Below are 15304 nucleotides of genomic sequence, written 5' to 3' on the forward strand. Positions count from 1 at the left end.
CTAGACGGGCAATACGGGCTCGGCTTGAAAGACTAATATTTGAAATTATAATTCTAGTAATTTATTATTATTACTAATTGTATTATTTCTAATTTGAATGCTCATCTTTTTATTTTTCAAATTTCGAAAGATTTAAATAACATGCGGTTATAATTTTAATTAGAAATGTGTTGAACATTTCCTTAAATAGAAATTAGTTAATAAAATTTTGTGTGTACAATTCATATGTTGAAAGACACGTATTAATATGAAAATTCAAAATTCCGACTCTCAAGTTTCAAAGTTTAAGTTTCATATAGTTTTTATGATATAACCTTTACAAAATTTTATCTTAAGAATTTTTTTTTCTAACTATATCATGAGAGATCACAATGATTTTTGTAAGTCATAGTAGATAAATACACTGGCGGGATACTCGAATAAAATTCCGTACCTTCATCAGATCGGGCTTTGAAAAGTACCTTATACCCAAGAAACTGTCTTTATGCAATACTGAAGAATCAAAACATGTAACTCATGCAAAAAAAGTTATCCGATAGTGACACCAAGGTATTTAATATCTCATCCATATAGGCTTCAATAAATTTTTCATATGACCCTTACTTAAGTTTCATAGCATGAGTCGTTATAAGATCATAAATGTAATTATGACCACGAAAGACTTGTCAAGCCTAAAAAAATTGAAATAAACTACATCGCAACTCTGTCGATCCTATCTTGACAAGTTACTGGTAGAATCATATTCAAACCTTAGAATGTTAAGCATCATTAGATAACTAAAAGTTATCCATCTAACAAGACCGCTGAATTAATTAAATGATCCTATGAGACAGTTGATGGATTTGTAACTGGAATAAAATTCAAGAGTGTTGAGTACAACGGGACGTCACCCTTGTCATCAAATCAAATAGTCGTTGGTGACGCCTCCAAGAAACTTTTGATCACATGAACGATTAGACCCATAAACATAAGCTCCACAAGAATAGTTTTAATTGAGGAAAGTTCTAGTACTAAAGAATCTTTATATTGGTCAATTCGAGAGTTGTGCTTGGTCACAACTAACACGATGATGGAGACCTCCATATCCCACTCTTAAATATCATGTAACATATGTACCGTGTGGTAAGAATAATTATCATAATGCTTAGGGTCTTAAATATGTAAAACATCACTATAAAATTAATACTACAAATGAGTACATACTTTTTAAAGTTAACCCTCATAGTTACAATTTAAATTGATTTAATCGTCAGAGTGTTTGAATGTGCACCCTCACCCAGCATCTTCCGATCTTCAGAAATAACGAAAAACATGAATTCTTCGATTGATCAAACACACCCACCATTACTCAGCGATAATGGTCCATGAAAGACAAAAAAAATCCAGCGATAAACATCATTGGAAATATTTCATTCAAGAGATCATTTATTCTTGCAAGCATGACGACGATTATTGTCTAATCAATTATTTACTTTAAAAACATCGTAAGTTTTCTTTGAATTATTAATTTTTTTCTTTGGAGAAAAATATTGTATTAAATTTCACGAGAATACCTTTTCTCATATTCATGCATAAAAATATATAATTGAAGTTATTAATGCATGAAAACATTTATGGTAGCATACAAGAAAATTTCCATTTTTTAAACAATTATTTATTTTAAATGAAATATAGTAAATTTTATGTGAGTTATTTGCTATTTTGGTTTTAAAATGTATTGTATATAATGTACTAACGCCCACTGTGGGGCTCGAACCCACGACCACAAGGTTAAGCTCTAACAATTGAGCTAGAAGAGCAATAAAGGCTTGGCGTGAAAGACTAATATTTGAAAATGTAATTCTAGTAATTTAATATTATTACTAATTGTATTGTTTCTAATTTGAATGCTCATCTTTTTATTTTTCAAATTTCGAAAGATTTAAATAGCATGCTATTATAATTTTAATTAGAAATGTGTTGAACATTTCCTTAAATAGAAATTAGTTAATAAAATTTTGTGTGTACAATTCATATGTTGAAATACACGTAATAATATGAAAATTCAAAATTCCGACTCTCAAGTTTTCAAGTTTAAGTTTCATATAGTTTTTATGATATAACCTTTACGGAATTTTATCTTAAGAATTTTTTTTTCTAACTATATCATGAGAGATCACAATGATTTTTGTAAGTCATAGTAGATAAATACACTGGCGGGATACTCGAATAAAATTCCGTACCTTCATCAGATCGGGCTTTGAAAAGTACCTTATACCCAAGAAATTGTCTTTATGCAATACTGAAGAATCAAAACATGTAACTCATGCAAAAAAAGTTATCCGATGGTGACACCAAGGTATTTAATATCTCATCCATATAGGCTTCAATAAATTTTTCATATGACCCTTACTTAAGTTTCATAGCATGAGTCGTTATAAGATCATAAATGTAATTATGACCACGAAAGACTTGTCAAGCCTAAAAAAATTGAAATAAACTACATCGCAACTCTGTCGATCCTATCTTGACAAGTTACTGGTAGAATCATATTCAAACCTTAGAATGTTAAGCATCATTAGATAACTAAAAGTTATCCATCTAACAAGACCGTTGAATTAATTAAATGATCCTATGAGAAAGTTGATGGATTTGTAACTGGAATAAAATTCAAGAGTGTTGAGTACAACGGGAGGTCACCCTTGTCATCAAATCTTATAGTCGTTGGTAACGCCTCCAAGAAACTTTTGATCACGTGAACGATTAGACCCATAAACATAAGCTCCACAAGAATAGTTTTAATTGAAGAAAGTTCTAGTACTAAAGAATCTTTATATTGGTCAGTTCGAGAGTTGTGCTTGGTCACAACTAACACGATGATGGAGACCTCCACATCCCACTCTTAAATATCATCTAACATATGTACCGTGTGGTAAGAATAATTATCATAATGCTTAGGGTTTAAATATCCAAAACATCACTATAAAATTAATACTACAAATGAGTACATACTTTTTAAAGTTAACCCTCATACTTACAATTTAAATTGATTTAATCGTCAGAGTGTTTGAATGTGCACCCTCACCCAGCATCTTCCGATCTTCAGAAATAACGAAAAACATGAATTCTTCGATTGATCAATCACACCCACCATTACTCGGCGATAATGGTCCATGAAAGACAAAAAAAATCCAGCGATAAACATCATTGGAAATATTTCATTCAAGAGATCATTTATTCTTGCAAGCATGACGACGATTATTGTCTAATCAATTATTTACTTTAAAAACATCGTAAGTTTTCTTTGAATTATTAATTTTTTTCTTTGGAGAAAAATATTGTATTAAATTTCACGAGAATACCTTTTCTCATATTCATGCATAAAAATATATAATTGAAGTTATTAATGTATGAAAACATTTATGGTAGCAAACAAGAAAATTTCCATTTTTTAAACAATTATTTATTTTAAATGAAATATAGTAAATTTTATGTGAGTTATTTGCTATTTTGGTTTTAAAATGTATGGTATATAGTACTAACGCCCACCATGGGGCTCGAACCCACGACCACAAGGTTAAGAGCCTTGCGCTCTACCAACTGAGCTAGACGGGCAATATTGGCTCGGCTTGAAAGACTAATATTTGAAATTATAATTCTAGTAATTTATTATTATTACTAATTGTATTATTTCTAATTTGAATGCTCATCTTTTTTTTTTCAAATTTCGAAAGATTTAAATAACATGCGGTTATAATTTTAATTAGAAATGTGTTGAACATTTCCTTAAATAGATATTAGTTAATACAATTTTGTGTGTACAATTCATATGTTAAAATACACGTATTAATATGAAAATTCAAAATTCCGACTCTCAAAGTTTCAAAGTTTAAGTTTCATATAGTTTTTATGATATAACCTTTACGGAATTTTATCTTAAGAATTTTTTTTTCTAACTATATCATGAGAGATCACAATGATCTTTGTAAGTCATAGTAGATAAATACACTGGAGGGATACCCGAATAAAATTCCGTACCTTCATCAGATCGGGCTTTGAAAAGTACCTTATACCCAAGAAATTGTCTTTATGCAATACTGAAGAATCAAAACATGTAACTCATGCAAAAAAAGTTATCCGATGGTGACACCAAAGTATTTAATATGTCATCCATATAGGCTTCAATAAATTTTTCATATGACCCTTACTTAAGTTTCATAGCATGAGTCGTTATAAGATCATAAATGTAATCATGACCACGAAAGACTTGTCAAGCCTAAAAAAATTGAAATAAACTACATCGCAACTCTGTCGATCCTATCTTGACAAGTGAATGGTAGAATCATATTCAAACCTTAGAATGTTAAGCATCATTAGATAACTAAAAGTTATGCATCTAACAAGACCGCTGAATTAATTAAATGATCCTATGAGACATTTGATGGATTTGTAACTGGAATAAAATTTAAGAGTGTTGAGTACAACGGGAGGTCACCCTTGTCATCAAATCAAATAGTCGTTGGTAACGCCTCCAAGAAACTTTTGATTACATGAACGATTAGACCCATAAACATAAGCTCCACAAGAATAGTTTTAATTGAAGAAAATTCTAGTACTAAAGAATCTTTATATTGGTCAGTTCGAGAGTTGTGCTTGGTCACAACTAACACGATGATGGAGACCTCCACATCCCACTCTTAAATATCATCTAACATATGCACCGTGTGGTAAGAATAATTATCATAATGCTTAGGGTCTTAAATATCTAAAACATCACTATAAAATTAATACTACAAATGAGTACATACTTTTAAAGTTAACCCTCATACTTACAATTTAAATTGATTTAATCGTCAGAGTGTTTGAATGTGCACCCTCACCCAGCATCTTCCGATCTTCAGAAATAACGAAAAACATGAATTCTTCGATTGATCAATAACACCCACCATTACTCGGCGATAATGGTCCACGAAAGACAAAAAAATATCCAGCGATAAACATCATTGGAAATATTTCATTCAAGAGATCATTTATTCTTGCAAGCATGACGACGATTATTGTCTAATCAATTATTTACTTTAAAAACATCGTAAGTTTTCTTTGAATTATTAATTTTTTTCTTTGGAGAAAAATATTGTATTAAATTTCACGAGAATACCTTTTCTCATATTCATACATAAAAATATATAATTGAAGTTATTAATGCATGAAAACATTTATGGTAGCAAACAAGAAATTTTCATTTTTTAAACAATTATTATTTTAAATGAAATATAGTAAATTTTATGTGAGTTATTTGCTATTTTGTTTTTAAAATGTATTGTATATAATGTACTAACGCCCACCCTGGGGCTCAAACCCACGACCACAAGGTTAAGAGCCTTGCGCTCTACCAACTGAGCTAGACGGGCAATACGAGCTCAGCTTGAAAGACTAATATTTGAAATTATAATTCTAGTAATTTATTATTATTACTAATTGTATTATTTCTAATTTGAATGCTCATCTTTTTATTTTTCAAATTTCGAAAGATTTAAATAACATGCGGTTATAATTTTAATTAGAAATGTGTTGAACATTTCCTTAAATAGAAATTAGTTAATAAAATTTTGTGTGTACAATTCATATGTTAAAATACACGTATTAATATGAAAATTCAAAATTCCGACTCTCAATGTAACAACCCGTATAATATATATCTAGAATAATATCATACAAGTGTTAAATTTTGGTACTGTCACAACATAAGTGCTTAATGGCATCAATATATATATACATGTCCAAACTAAAACATCAATGGAACATGTCATACAATAATGCCTAAACAATAAAAATCTAAGAACTATGTACAATATCTTCATTGCACATAACTCCACAGCGGAAGATCATAATGAACAGCAACCCTTGAAACATCCATAACAGTTTCTCTTAGATCCAACCTGTAAAGAATACCTGAAAAATAACAACAATGATGGGATGAGATAATAATCTCAGTGAGTTCTCCTATCCTATGGGTCCACTCGGCTCTACAGGGTATTCTAATCGATATTCAACTCATATCCAACTCAAGTCAACAAGGGAACGAAGACTTGAACGATGGGGAACTAACTTGCAATTGTATGGCAACATGCATCTGAGTTCTCATAACTCAACCACGACCATTATTCAGATCACGAAACATCAATTCCCGATCGGACTTACGTCTAAGCCAGCCTCGGTTCATGCATGCTCGTATGATTCGACTTTCGCGGTGGATATCCGGTCCCCCTATGGGACTTAAACCCACTATTGAGAACCATCACTCGTATGGGACTTTACCCACTTTGAGTCTCTTTCACCGTATGGGCCTTATCCCACTTTGGTGTCCACCTTTCCCCCATGTCCGCCATGGTTGGGGCTCAAACCCATTTGAGGCTCGAATCATTGGTCCCACATCCCAATGCTTACTCATCTAAGCATACCACAAGAGATGTGTACCACCACAGAAAAACATACATTCTGAATACATGATCGGTTCCATAATCATTGGTTCCACGAACCATAACAAATTCATCAATCATAGGTGACTTCATTCACCATAATACACAAATAATAATATGGCATGTTCCATACAATGCGTCTCATTCTCAATCATGGCAACAATTTGTCCACGACCTCACATAAGCGTCGTACGAATGAATACCGTATTCTCATACATGTATCTCACATGTTCCATAACCTAGATTATCTTTCTAAGCTATTAATCAAATTATTCTTCTAGGTTCCCTCACTCATCTTTGTAAGGTTTTTAATCATGTTATTTCACCTTCCACATAACAACAATATGTAATTTTCATCATGATAAAATTCATGGCATTTATAAATCACATAATATTTTATAACATGGAACAATAATAATAGCCCTTTACGTTATCTTTCTAACGCATCCGGCCGTGTCCAAAACGGAGGTATAATACTCAATTAATTCATCAATCTATCTTAATCAAGATTTAGATTAATATTTATTCATTGCATAAGCATTCAACAACAACCTCTCTAGCCTAGTGGTAAGGCGTTAACCGGTTACCTCATACCGTTAACCGGTTAACACTGTAAAAAGAGGAAAAATTCCAATTTCAAATTAATTCTCTCAGTAACTTCTTTCCTTAAATAACTACTCTTTTATTTTCCTTTCCATATACCATTTTTACCTACTATTTCAACATAACATGATTTTTCAACACTATCATGGGTAGGGAGTATGCACACAACAACTTTATCCCAATTTACACAAACCCTAACCCCACAATATAGATTATTTTCCCCCAAATGCTAAAAATATCTAAGAACTCACCTAGTAGAAGAAGATGATGAAGTTGTTGATGATGAAGATGAGATGATGAAGATGATGAACATTTCCATCTTCTTCCTTCCTCTTCTTCTCCTCTTCTTCCTCTTTCTCTTTTCCTCTTTCTTTCTCTTCTTTTCTTCTCTTTCTTTCTTTTCTTTCCTTTCTTTTCTTCTTTCTGATATATCTTCTTTCCTCTTACCTACCACCCCTCTTCTTATCCACTTCTTCTTTTTCCTTTTCCACCACACGTACCATATAATATATATAATGTATAATATTAAGTAATAACAAAATATCCCAATTGATATTTCATCCTCCAACACCAATTGACCAATATTAATGTTACCAAAAATGTCCTCTCTTGTAATTATTAATATTGGTCTGTCTCTTTATTAATAATCAATCTCTTCAGAGTTCACCGGTTACTCTATTGGTCCCAATTGACAATATTTAGAGCACATAGGAGCTCCAATTGTTACAAATGATAATAGATAATTTACATAGGAATTCAATTGATCTCAACTGACAACTAATTGAGCATTTAAGGGAATATGGGATATTACACTCAAAGTTTCAAAGTTTAAGTTTCATATAGTTTTCATGATATAACCTTTACGGAATTTTATCTTAAGAATTTTTTTTCTAACTATATCATGAGAGATCACAATGATCTTTGTAAGTCATAGTAGATAAATACACTGGAGGGATACTCGAATAAAATTCCGTACCTTCATCAGATCGGGCTTTGAAAAGTACCTTATACCCAAGAAATTGTCTTTATGCAATACTGAAGAATCAAAACATGTAACTCATGCAAAAAAAGTTATCCGATGGTGACACCAAGGTATTTAATATCTCATCCATATAGGCTTCAATAAATTTTTCATATGACCCTAACTTAAGTTCCATAGCATGATTCGTTATAAGATCATAAATGTAATCATGACCACGAAAGACTTGTCAAGCCTAAAAAAATTGAAATAAACTACATCGCAACTCTGTCGATCCTATCTTGACAAGTTACTGGTAGAATCATATTCAAACCTTAGAATGTTAAGCATCATTAGATAACTAAAAGTTATCCATCTAACAAGACCGTTGAATTAATTAAATAATCCTATGAGACAGTTGATGGATTTGTAACTGGAATAAAATTCAAGAGTGTTGAGTACAACGGGAGGTCACCCTTGTCATCAAATCAAATAGTCGTTGGTAACGCCTCCAAGAAACTTTTGATCACATGAACGATTAGACCCATAAACATAAGCTCCACAAGAATAGTTTTAATTGAAGAAAATTCTAGTACTAAAGAATCTTTATATTGGTCAGTTCGAGAGTTGTGCTTGGTCACAACTAACACGATGATGGAGACCTCCACATCCCACTCTTAAATATCATCTAACATATGCACCGTGTGGTAAGAATAATTATCATAATGCTTAGGGTCTTAAATATCTAAAACATCACTATAAAATTAATACTACAAATGAGTACATACTTTTTAAAGTTAACCCTCATACTTACAATTTAAATTGATTTAATCGTCAGAGTGTTTGAATGTGCACCCTCACCCAGCATCTTTCGATCTTCAGAAATAACGAAAAACATGAATTCTTCGATTGATCAATAACACCCACCATTACTCGGCGATAATGGTCCACGAAAGACAAAAAAATATCCAGCGATAAACATCATTGGAAATATTTCATTCAAGAGATGATTTATTCTTCCAAGCATGACGACGATTATTGTCTAATCAATTATTTACTTTAAAAACATCGTAAGTTTTCTTTGAATTATTAATTTTTTTCTTTGGAGAAAAATATTGTTATTAATTTCACGAGAATACCTTTTCTCATATTCATACATAAAAATATATAATTGAAGTTATTAATGCATGAAAACATTTATGGTAGCAAACAAGAAAATTTTAATTTTTTAAACAATTATTTATTTTAAATGAAATATAGTAAATTTTATGTGAGTTATTTGCTATTTTGTTTTTAAAATGTATTGTATATAATGTACTAACGCCCACCGTGGGGCTCGAACCCACGACCACAAGGATAAGAGCCTTGCGCTCTACCAACTGAGCTAGACGGGCAATACGAGCTCGGCTTGAAAGACTAATATTTGAAATTATAATTCTAGTAATTTATTATTATTACTAATTGTATTATTTCTAATTTGAATGCTCATCTTTTTATTTTTCAAATTTCGAAAGATTTAAATAACATGCGGTTATAATTTTAATTAGAAATGTGTTGAACATTTCCTTAAATAGAAATTAGTTAATAAAATTTTGTGTGTACAATTCATATGTTAAAATACACGTATTAATATGAAAATTCAAAATTCCGACTCTCAATGTAACAACCCGTATAATATATATCTAGAATAATATCATACAAGTGTTAAATTTTGGTACTGTCACAACATAAGTGCCTAATGGCATCAATATATATACATGTCCAAACTAAAACATCAATGGAACATGTCATACAATAATGCCTAAACAATAAAAATGTAAGAACTATGTACAATATATTCATTGCACATAACTCCACAGCGGAAGATCATAATGAACAGCAACCCTTGAAACATCCATAACAGTTTCTCTTAGATCCAACCTGTAAAGAATACCTGAAAAAATAACAACAATGATGGGATGAGATAATAATCTCAGTGAGTTCTCCTATCCTATGGGTCCACTCGGCTCTACAGGGTATTCTAATCGATATTCAACTCATATCCAACTCAAGTCAACAAGGGAACGAAGACTTGAACGATGGGGAACTAACTTGCAATTGTATGGCAACATGCATCTGAGTTCTCATAACTCAACCACGATCATTATTCAGATCACGAAACATCAATTCCCGATCGGACTTACGTCTAAGCCAGCCTCGGTTCATGCATGCTCGTATGATTCGACTTTCGCGGTGGATATCCGGTCCCCCTATGGGACTTAAACCCACTATTGAGAACCATCACTCGTATGGGACTTTACCCACTTTGAGTCTCTTTCACCGTATGGGCCTTATCCCACTTTGGTGTCCACCTTTCCCCCATGTCCGCCATGGTTGGGGCTCAAACCCATTTGAGGCTCGAATCATTGGTCCCACATCCCAATGCTTACTCATCTAAGCATACCACAAGAGATGTGTACCACCACAGAAAAACATACATTCTGAATACATGATCGGTTCCATAATCATTGGTTCCACGAACCATAACAAATTCATCAATCATAGGTGACTTCATTCACCATAATACACAAATAATAATATGGCATGTTCCATACAATGCGTCTCATTCTCAATCATGGCAACAATTTGTCCACGACCTCACATAAGCGTCGTACGAATGAATACCGTATTCTCATACATGTATCTCACATGTTCCATAACCTAGATTATCTTTCTAAGCTATTAATCAAATTATTCTTCTAGGTTCCCTCACTCATCTTTGTAAGGTTTTTAATCATGTTATTTCACCTTCCACATAACAACAATATGTAATTTTCATCATGATAAAATTCATGGCATTTATAAATCACATAATATTTTATAACATGGAACAATAATAATAGCCCTTTACGTTATCTTTCTAACGCATCCGGCGTCGTGTCCAAAACGGAGGTATAATACTCAATTAATTCATCAATCTATCTTAATCAAGATTTAGATTAATATTTATTCATTGCATAAGCATTCAACAACAACCTCTCTAGCCTAGTGGTAAGGCGTTAACCGGTTACCTCATACCGTTAACCGGTTAACACTGTAAAAAGAGGAAAAATTCCAATTTCAAATTAATTCTCTCAGTAACTTCTTTCCTTAAATAACTACTCTTTTATTTTCCTTTCCATATACCATTTTTACCTACTATTTCAACATAACATGATTTTTCAACACTATCATGGGTAGGGAGTATGCACACAACAACTTTATCCCAATTTACACAAACCCTAACCCCACAATATAGATTATTTTCCCCCAAATGCTAAAAATATCTAAGAACTCACCTAGTAGAAGAAGATGATGAAGTTGTTGATGATGAAGATGAGATGATGAAGATGATGAACATTTCCATCTTCTTCCTTCCTCTTCTTCTCCTCTTCTTCCTCTTTCTCTTTTCCTCTTTCTTTCTCTTCTTTCTTTCTTCTCTTTCTTCTTTTCTTTTCTTTCTTTTCTTCTTTCTGATATATCTTCTTTCCTCTTACCTACCACCCCTCTTCTTATCCACTTCTTCTTTTTCCTTTTCCACCACACGTACCATATAATATATATAATGTATAATATTAAGTAATAACAAAATATCCCAATTGATATTTCATCCTCCAACACCAATTGACCAATTATTAATGTTACCAAAAATGTCCTCTCTTGTAATTATTAATATTGGTCTGTCTCTTTATTAATAATCAATCTCTTCAGAGTTCACCGGTTACTCTATTGGTCCCAATTGACAATATTTAGAGCACATAGGAGCTCCAATTGTTACAAATGATAATAGATAATTTACATAGGAATTCAATTGATCTCAACTGACAACTAATTGAGCATTTAAGGGAATATGGGATATTACACTCAAAGTTTCAAAGTTTAAGTTTCATATGGTTTTTATGATATAACCTTTACGGAATTTTATCTTAAGAATTTTTTTTCTAACTATATCATGAGAGATCACAATGATCTTTGTAAGTCATAGTAGATAAATACACTGGAGGGATACTCGAATAAAATTCCGTACCTTCATCAGATCGGGCTTTGAAAAGTACCTTATACCCAAGAAATTGTCTTTATGCAATACTGAAGAATCAAAACATGTAACTCATGCAAAAAAAGTTATCCGATGGTGACACCAAGGTATTTAATATCTCATCCATATAGGCTTCAATAAATTTTTCATATGACCCTAACTTAAGTTCCATAGCATGATTCGTTATAAGATCATAAATGTAATCATGACCACGAAAGACTTGTCAAGCCTAAAAAAATTGAAATAAACTACATCGCAACTCTGTCGATCCTATCTTGACAAGTTACTGGTAGAATCATATTCAAACCTTAGAATGTTAAGCATCATTAGATAACTAAAAGTTATCCATCTAACAAGACCGTTGAATTAATTAAATAATCCTATGAGACAGTTGATGGATTTGTAACTGGAATAAAATTCAAGAGTGTTGAGTACAACGGGAGGTCACCCTTGTCATCAAATCAAATAGTCGTTAGTAACGTCTCCAAGAAACTTTTGATCACATGAACGATTAGACCCATAAACATAAGCTCCACAAGAATAGTTTTAATTGAAGAAAATTCTAGTACTAAAGAATCTTTATATTGGTCAGTTCGAGAGTTGTGCTTGGTTACAACTAACACGATGATGGAGACCTCCACATCCCACTCTTAAATATCATCTAACATATGCACCGTGTGGTAAGAATAATTATCATAATGCTTAGGGTCTTAAATATCTAAAACATCACTATAAAATTAATACTACAAATGACTACATACTTTTTAAAGTTAACCCTCATACTTACAATTTAAATTGATTTAATCGTCAGAGTGTTTGAATGTGCACCCTCACCCAGCATCTTCCGATCTTCAGAAATAACGAAAAACATGAATTCTTCGATTGATCAATAACACCCACCATTACTCGGCGATAATGGTCCACGAAAGACAAAAAAATATCCAGCGATAAACATCATTGGAAATATTTCATTCAAGAGATGATTTATTCTTCCAAGCATGACGACGATTATTGTCTAATCAATTATTTACTTTAAAAACATCGTAAGTTTTCTTTGAATTATTAATTTTTTTCTTTGGAGAAAAATATTGTATTAAATTTCACGAGAATACCTTTTCTCATATTCATACATAAAAATATATAATTGAAGTTATTAATGCATGAAAACATTTATGGTAGCAAACAAGAAAATTTTCATTTTTTAAACAATTATTTATTTTAAATGAAATATAGTAAATTTTATGTGAGTTATTTGCTATTTTGTTTTTAAAATGTATTGTATATAATGTACTAACGCCCACCGTGGGGCTCAAACCCACGACCACAAGGTTAAGAGCCTTGCGCTCTACCAACTGAGCTAGACGGGCAATACGAGCTCGGCTTGAAAGACTAATATTTGAAATTATAATTCTAGTAATTTATTATTATTACTAATTGTATTATTTCTAATTTGAATGCTCATCTTTTTATTTTTCAAATTTCGAAAGATTTAAATAACATGCGGTTATAATTTTAATTAGAAATGTGTTGAACATTTCCTTAAATAGAAATTAGTTAATAAAATTTTGTGTGTACAATTCATATGTTAAAATACACGTATTAATATGAAAATTCAAAATTCCGACTCTCAATGTAACAACCCGTATAATATATATCTAGAATAATATCATACAAGTGTTAAATTTTGGTACTGTCACAACATAAGTGCCTAATGGCATCATATATATACATGTCCAAACTAAAACATCAATGGAACATGTCATACAATAATGCCTAAACAATAAAAATCTAAGAACTATGTACAATATCTTCATTGCACATAACTCCACAGCGGAAGATCATAATGAACAGCAACCCTTGAAACATCCATAACAGTTTCTCTTAGATCCAACCTGTAAAGAATACCTGAATAATAACAACAATGATGGGATGAGATAATAATCTCAGTGAGTTCTCCTATCCTATGGGTCCACTCGGCTCTACAGGGTATTCTAATCGATATTCAACTCATATCCAACTCAAGTCAACAAGGGAACGAAGACTTGAACGATGGGGAACTAACTTGCAATTGTATGGCAACATGCATCTGAGTTCTCATAACTCAACCACGATCATTATTCAGATCACGAAACATCAATTCCCGATCGGACTTACGTCTAAGCCAGCCTCGGTTCATGCATGCTCGTATGATTCGACTTTCGCGGTGGATATCCGGTCCCCCTATGGGACTTAAACCCACTATTGAGAACCATCACTCGTATGGGACTTTACCCACTTTGAGTCTCTTTCACCGTATGGGCCTTATCCCACTTTGGTGTCCACCTTTCCCCCATGTCCGCCATGGTTGGGGCTCAAACCCATTTGAGGCTCGAATCATTGGTCCCACATCCCAATGCTTACTCATCTAAGCATACCACAAGAGATGTGTACCACCACAGAAAAACATACATTCTGAATACATGATCGGTTCCATAATCATTGGTTCCACGAACCATAACAAATTCATCAATCATAGGTGACTTCATTCACCATAATACACAAATAATAATATGGCATGTTCCATACAATGCGTCTCATTCTCAATCATGGCAACAATTTGTCCACGACCTCACATAAGCGTCGTACGAATGAATACCGTATTCTCATACATGTATCTCACATGTTCCATAACCTAGATTATCTTTCTAAGCTATTAATCAAATTATTCTTCTAGGTTCCCTCACTCATCTTTGTAAGGTTTTTAATCATGTTATTTCACCTTCCACATAACAACAATATGTAATTTTCATCATGATAAAATTCATGGCATTTATAAATCACATAATATTTTATAACATGGAACAATAATAATAGCCCTTTACGTTATCTTTCTAACGCATCCGGCCGTGTCCAAAACGGAGGTATAATACTCAATTAATTCATCAATCTATCTTAATCAAGATTTAGATTAATATTTATTCATTGCATAAGCATTCAACAACAACCTCTCTAGCCTAGTGGTAAGGCGTTAACCGGTTACCTCATACCGTTAACCGGTTAACACTGTAAAAAGAGGAAACATTCCAATTTCAAATTAATTCTCTCAGTAACTTCTTTCCTTAAATAACTACTCTTTTATTTTCCTTTCCATATACCATTTTTACCTACTATTTCAACATAACATGATTTTTCAACACTATCATGGGTAGGGAGTATGCACACAACAACTTTATCCCAATTTACACAAACCCT

At 32.2% G+C, this 15304-nt stretch overlaps 3 non-coding genes across 3 annotated transcripts; all 3 read right to left on the bottom strand.

Moving 5' to 3' along the window:
* Positions 1 to 3521: 3521 nt before the first annotated feature.
* TRNAK-CUU (transfer RNA lysine (anticodon CUU)) lies at positions 3522 to 3594 on the bottom strand. The gene has a single exon. It is a non-coding gene; the product is annotated as a tRNA-Lys (tRNA).
* Positions 3595 to 9340: 5746 nt separating this feature from the next.
* Positions 9341 to 9413, bottom strand: TRNAK-CUU (transfer RNA lysine (anticodon CUU)). The gene has a single exon. It is a non-coding gene; the product is annotated as a tRNA-Lys (tRNA).
* A 3954-nt stretch (positions 9414 to 13367) lies between these two features.
* Positions 13368 to 13440, bottom strand: TRNAK-CUU (transfer RNA lysine (anticodon CUU)). Its single transcript has one exon. It is a non-coding gene; the product is annotated as a tRNA-Lys (tRNA).
* Between the last annotated feature and the right edge of the window lie 1864 nt (positions 13441 to 15304).

The sequence above is a fragment of the Lathyrus oleraceus genome, chromosome 5 (genome assembly GCF_024323335.1).
Source record: "Lathyrus oleraceus cultivar Zhongwan6 chromosome 5, CAAS_Psat_ZW6_1.0, whole genome shotgun sequence".
In the NCBI taxonomy this organism is placed as follows: Eukaryota; Viridiplantae; Streptophyta; class Magnoliopsida; order Fabales; family Fabaceae; genus Lathyrus; species Lathyrus oleraceus.